The 7,109-nt window shown below is 32.9% G+C and overlaps 1 pseudogene; it reads left to right on the plus strand.

The window, feature by feature from the left end:
• Positions 1–2,065: 2,065 nt before the first annotated feature.
• On the plus strand, positions 2,066–4,189 carry LOC124078258 (mitogen-activated protein kinase 6-like; annotated as a pseudogene).
• Positions 4,190–7,109: the final 2,920 nt, after the last annotated feature.

Genomic DNA, 7,109 nt, shown 5'->3' on the forward strand with positions numbered 1-7,109 from the left:
AGAAAATCTGGTTTAGTTCTTTGAATTGACAGCATCAAAGTTGTGAGCATCGCAAATCAATGTTGTATTTTGTGGCTTTTAAACATCATGTAAAGTTTGATACTTTATGTTTTTGTTCCTATATGGATAAACAAGATTTTTATTACATAATTTCAAACATCAAATATAATTCTAAATTATTAGTATATTGTTATGTCAAAAGCTGTCCCTGGTATTTTAGTGATTTCATTCTCTGCTGACTTTGATCATTGTAAAGAACTTCTTTTAATACACTTAAATATTCTTTTAAAAATACTTCAAAACAAATTGCAATTCTTCATTTCCAGGAAGATTTGTAACACTACCTTTTATTTTCTATAGTTCTGACTATTTAAATATACATTCAGTTTTGCAGAACAAGTACAACAACTGTTCACCTTTTCTTGATTACAACTAGGAAAATTTGCAACTTTTTGAGAAATAATTCTGAGCTCCTGGCTCTAAAATTAGGTCAGCCTGAATTCCCTTTGGTATGGTAAACTCAGGAAAAAAATTACAAATTTTACTTAAAATAAAATATTTTTAAGAGCTAAACATTAATGAATCATTAAAAGATATACACAAATATTACATTTTTATTAAATATGTATATATATATATATATATATATATATATATATATATATATATTCATCTACTCAGAATTATCTTCTCCTAGATTTCCATTATAGCTTAATTAATAGCTACCTCATATATCACTAACCCATTTGTTTTATTATTACATTATTTGTTTTTTATGTGCTATCTTTCTGACAACTGAGAATCTTGAAGTCATTTACCATGTCTTATTCGTCTTTGCAGAATACTTAGAATAACCAAAGTTTCATTCAGAGAATGCAAGTATTGTTTCTGAAAAAAATGCAGTTAACTGATGCAAACAGAGGTACAACTAAGGGAGGCTTCAAATTCTATTAATTTACTTCTTTTTTCATAAATGTTAAACATTTCTAAAAATTATATTTGTAGCTTAATCTACTATACTTATAAATAAAATAAAATGTTTTCTTCTATGTTTAAACCATTCTCCATTAATTTAACTTCACTGTCACTTGAAATGTCTCCCTTGGTTACACTGCAATAAAAAGTATCTATCACATTGATAAGTACTTAAACATTTTTAAATATCTCCTAAATTAAGTAATATCCTGCAGAAATGATTTGGAAATTTGGAGATAAAAAGTTCCTTTTTGAGTAATGACAACAATCTAATATGGATATTATTTTCACATTTAGGTTTTTTTATTATTATTCTAATTTAGTAGTGGAAATATATCTCCAGAAATTGGTTCTAGATATCCCAGGCTTTCAATAGAAAATACTAACATTTCTTTTACATAATGGTGTCTCCAGCTGGCACAGCCAGATACCTGAGCTGACATTGGGGACTGTCTGAGGGTCCTGCACTCCCTCCATAAATCAGAGAAGTCCCATTCTATCAAAATAAGATGGACTGTAGCTTTGATTGTGAATGTGGTCAGCTGGAGCCACCTGATCACTAATAAAAGGCATCTGTAATCAACAGTCACCATGGCCTCTTGTTGAAATATATAGCAACAAAGGAAGAAAAGAAGCAAAATGGAAATAGTGTTTACCAGCACCTTAAAATAACGCTGCTCAGGACCAGTTCAACACTGAAAGTGTCTACACTGTGAGGAGAATGATCATAGAAGCCCATTGTGTGCAAGCCCAGTATATTTGAGTGCATAGTATATTGCATTTCATTCCCTTCGAGTTTCTTGAATGTTGTCTTTAAATGTCTGCAGAGTCGCTGCCCCTTTCTTGAACTATGAGTACTGCAATCTTTTTTAAGTCTCAATATGAGTAGAGCTTTTTGAGCTTTAAATCTGAGGGGAACTCAACAGGCCTGGTTGAAATATGCAATGAACATCGAGAAAACATCTTGCCATAGAAGCATAATTATTTTTCTTCTCCCTTTTAAAAGATTTTTCCTTTTGATGCTAGTTTCCTTCCTTGTTTACACATTTTCAACAGTTTGAAAGGAAAAGACAATAATAAGGATTTCAAAATGGCAGAGAAATTTGAAAATCTTATGAACATTCATGGTTTTGATCTGGGCTCTGGGTATATGAACTTAAAACCATAGGATTGTAGAGGCGATGGCTTGGCTTTTTCTGCTGTAGATAATGACTGTGACAAAAGTGTAGCCATCATGAAAATTGACCTTACTGTTGTTCCCCAGAGTGTCAAACATGCTTTCCATGAAATCAAAATTATGAGAAGACTTGGCCATGATACATACTGTTAAAGTGTTTGAAATTCTTGTCCTCAGTGGCAACCAGTTAACCGACTGTGGGCTCTTTTACTGAACTGAACAGTGTTTACATTGTTCAGGAGTGCATGCAGACAGACTTGGCTAATGTGCTGGTCCAGGGCCCTTGACTGATAGAGCATGCCAGGCTTTTCGTGTATGCCAGTTGTTATGTTGGCTCAAGTGTATTTACTCTGCAAAGTACTGCACAGAGATCTCAAATCAGCTCATCTTTTCATTAATACTGAAGACTTGGTGCTGAAGATAGGTGACTTCGGTCTTGCATGGATCAAGGATCCTCATTATTCCCATGAGAGTCGTCTTTCTTAGGTTTGGTTACTAAATGGTACAAATCTCCAGTCTTTTACTTTCTCTTAATAACTATACTAAAGCACTGACATGTGGGCTGCAGGCTGTATTTTTGCTGAAATGCTGAATGGTAAAACCTTCTTTGTAGGTGCAGGTGAACTTGAACATATGTAACAGATTTTAGAATCTATTCCTGTGGTACATTAGTTAGATCATCAAGAGCTTCTCATTGTAATTCCAGTTTACATTAGAAATTACATGACTGAGGCACAAAACCCCTTCACTCAGCTCCTCCAGGAATTAGTTGAGAAGCAGTGGATTTCCTGGGACAAATTTTGACAAATATTTGAGTTGGTTGACAGCAGAAGCAGCATTTTCTCATCCTTACATGAATATATATTCTTTTCCAATGGATGAACCAATTTCAAGCCATCCTTTTCATGTTGAAGAGGAAGTTGATGATATTTTGCTTATAGAAGAAACTCACAGCTCATTTATAACTGGGAAATGTACCATAATTGTCAGTTTTCAGAGTCTGATTGTCCTATACATAACAACTTTGATGGTAATGAAGTTTTTAGCTTGACACAAGAGCTCTGTCTGACATCACTGATGAAGAAGAAGTACAAGTAGATCTCGAAAATATTGGGATGGAAATCAAGAAAAATATCTGGAGGATTCTGCTTTTGATACCAATTACCCTACTGAGCTTTGTTGGCAGTACGTACGTAGATCATTGTGAAAACAAATATTGTGGTCTAGAGTGCAACCATGCTTGTAACTACAAAATAAGGTCATCATCATATTTAGTAATTTAGTTTGGAGAGTGAAGTTATTCATTATTATGAACCCAAACTTATTATAGATCTTCCCAACTGGAAAGAACAAAGCAAAGAAAAATCTGATAAGAAAGGCAAGTCAAAATGTGAAAGGAATGGAATGCCCAGATAGCACTACAGGAAACATCACAGCAACTGGCTGAACAAGAATCAGAGAATTGATTTTGATTTCTTTCTTGCAGGAACTATTCAACTTAGTTCACAACAGGAAACTACTAATAAATTAAATGACTTGAATAGCTCAGTGTCCCAACTAGAGTTTGGTATCAAAGTCAGTAAGCTGAGAAAAACAGAAAACAGAAATGACAAATTTGGTTCAAATTTGTAGTAAACTATTTAGTTAGAAGCTTTGTACCAATCTTCTTGGGATAGCCAGTTTGTGAGTGGCAGGGAGCAATGTTTTCTCGTCGATCAGTTTTGTTGTGAGGTCAGGAAGGATGAACAGGCTGAGAAAGTAAACACTTATACCAGTTACTTGGACAAGTTCTGTAGCAGGAAAGAAGATACTGAGATGCTAGAAACTGAGCCAGTAGAGGATGGGAAACTTGGGGAGAGAGGAAATGAGGAAGGATTTGTCAACAACAGTGAGTAGTTCCTCATTAACAAGCACTTTGAATCCATAGACCTCCTACTGTTTTATAGTTCAGGGGGTCACCATTTAAATCAATCCAGGGCATATTAACACCTTCTCCTGTGAAATCTTCCCCCTTGAATTCCTCATAAAACATACTGAATCTTGGTGCAGTGGTGCATGCCTGTAATCCCAGTGACTTGGGAGGCTAAGGAAGGAGGATTACAAGTTCAAAGCCAGCCTCAGCAAAAGCAAGGCACTAAGCAACTCAGTGAGACCCTGTCTCTAAATAAAATACAAAATAGGGCTGGGGATGTGGCACAGTGGTTGAGTACCCAAGAGTTCAATCCCCATTACACTTCTACCAAAAAAAAAAAAAATAGAGCAGCATTCTGAAACATCAGAACTAAAACACTCAGCAAACATTTCTCTTTGTATACTTCAAAAGTGTTTGTCTTTTTTAAATTATTATTATTACTAGTGTTTAAGTCATTTTCTACTTAAATCAGATGGTCTGATTTTGTAAGGATTTTTATTAGTTCTTGGTTTTAAAATCCAGAATTTTATTTACATGAAGTATTTTTCATTTTAATTGCCATGTATTTTGCACACACAAAAAAGAATAGAGCAAAATAATGCAATGCTCAAGGAGAAAAATAAATGTGCTAAGACAAGTAAAAAACATTCTCTCATAGGACAATGATCTGCTTTACAGGAAACAAAAATCTCGCCTTGAAATTTACACGGAGAGAATGTACATAATTGCATGAATATATCTATTTTTTTCTAAAATATTTTTTATTCATTAGTATTTTCCAGTTTTTCATACTGTACAAATTTCTTAAAACACAGCAGCAACAGAAAATGAATGCTGGATTTGGTACACATGTTATTTACCTCAAGGTAACAAAAATATGTGGCAAAACATATACCACCCATAGTGCTTCACAATATGCATGCACTTCTATTTAGCCAGCCTTTATTATAGTAAACTATTAAGGCACATTATTTATAAATGTTCTTGTATTCATCCTTTATAGTGAAGTGTTAATACATCACATCTTATTTAGTTTAGCAAATCAGTAAATTTTCCGTATTTAATTATAAAATTAATTTAGTTTTAAATTTTTATTTATAACTACACTTTTTTATTTGTTTAGCCCTGTGGCTTGTTGCCTACTTAGCTGAATATATAAGATTAGCATATCCTAAGGCTGTCCACATACTTAATTTACTTAAGTATTCATTTTAAGTAAAGTACTCACTGTGTATAGGGGAAATTAGGAATTAATTTATTATAAGATGGTCCTAAAAGTTTTAATTGTGTTTATTTTTAAAAAATATTGTAATGTTAGACTTGTATGCATGGAAGTAATTAAGGTACATCATTATTGTAGCTTAAAAGTTGTACATGAGCCAGGCATGATAGCACAAGCATGTAATACCAGCAGTTTTGGAGGCTAAGGCAGGAGGATTTTGAGTTCAAAGCCAGCCTTAGCAACTTACAGAAGTCCTAAGCTACTCAGTGAGACCCTGTCTCAAAATAAAATACAAAATAGGTTGGAAATGTGGCTCAGTGGTTGAGTGCCCCTGAGTTCAATCCCTGGTACCCATCCCCCCAAAAAAGTAAAAAGTTGTACATGATAAGTCTTTTTTTGTTTGCTTGTTTTTACTGTATGTTTTTACCAAATTATATATTCCCCATCCCAAGACAAGAGTAAGTAAAATGAAATTAGATATAAAAAAAGAAAATTCTATCATTCAAAATGCTATTTAAAAGGCAATTGTATGAAATAAGAGTATACTTAAATCACACTGGAAGCATACTATTTATTAGTTGAAAACTGAAAATCTATGCAAATATTTCTTCTTAGTGGTAAAAATATAGGCTTTAGAGTAAACCTGCCACTGCTTAAAAGCCACCAGTTCTTACCTGTGTGAACTTGGTTCACTTTACCTATAAGCTACAGGTCCTCCTTTGCCCTTAAAGGGGTATTGAAAAATGATAATTTCACAAGACTATTATAAGACTTAATTGACAAAATATTTTTATTTATTTATTTTTATTAGAGCTTCATAGTTATACGTAGTAGTTGTGTTCATTATGACAAACTCATATATGTGGAAATAGTATTTTTTAAAGGGGTTGAAAATGGCATACAGTATATATAAATATTTTTAATATGGTAGCTATTTTTGCAACTATTGTATCTTTTATTCTGATTGGGCCACTCCATGTAAACTGTAAATGTTCCTCATTCCAGTTAGAAAATGAATTAATAAATATTCATTGGCATAAATGAAAATAAGAAAAAATAATTTCAGAATACATTTAAAATAAAACCAATAAAAATGAAAGCAAGAACTAGAAAAATAAAAGTGAATTTAATATTTACTTTGCTGAATTTATTTATTTATTTGTATTTTATCTATTTATTAAACAAAGTAGATATAATACAAAGAATCATTTATGAAGGTTTTTGAAATAATTGTTTTAGGTGGAAGAAGAGGTAAACTAGATAGTAACTGAGGATGCAGCTACAAATCCTATGATTTAAGGAATAATAAAAGCAAAAGTGCTGAGTACTGTTGCTTCGTTGGGAGGCCACTACCTGTGATGATGCTATGAAGTATCTCTTTTCTGAAGCCTAAAGGGAATGGCACAGTGATTCTGGGGGTGCCTATAGACTGAGCCTAACCTGTCCTGGGCTATAAAGAGATGTCTGGCACAGACAAAAAGAGAAGCAATTACCTGCTGGCCTCCTTCTTTGATTCAATCTAACAGAGGCTCTGATTGGCCAGAACTAATAAGAAGCTAGGCAGTAATAGTGTCAGAAAAATGTCATTTTTTTCCCTCATTCTCATTTCAAGCATAGAACAGATTTGAATGAAACGATGTGGAGTAGAAATAAAAAATAATAATCAGCAGTTTCTTGTAACCATTAATCAGGGTAAAAATAATAAATAGGCTCTATGTTAACTAAGAAAAGAAAATTTTTATAAAATAGATGAATTTTATTTTAGCAATCATAAAGCAATCAGAGTAGAGAATAAGAGCTGAAGAAATTCAAGTAAACTCCAT

Source organism: Marmota monax, unplaced genomic scaffold (genome assembly GCF_021218885.2).
Source record: "Marmota monax isolate L192 unplaced genomic scaffold, Marmota_monax_Labrador192_F-V1.1 WCK01_AAM20220418_F8-fsc00175, whole genome shotgun sequence".
NCBI lineage: Eukaryota > Metazoa > Chordata > Mammalia > Rodentia > Sciuridae > Marmota > Marmota monax.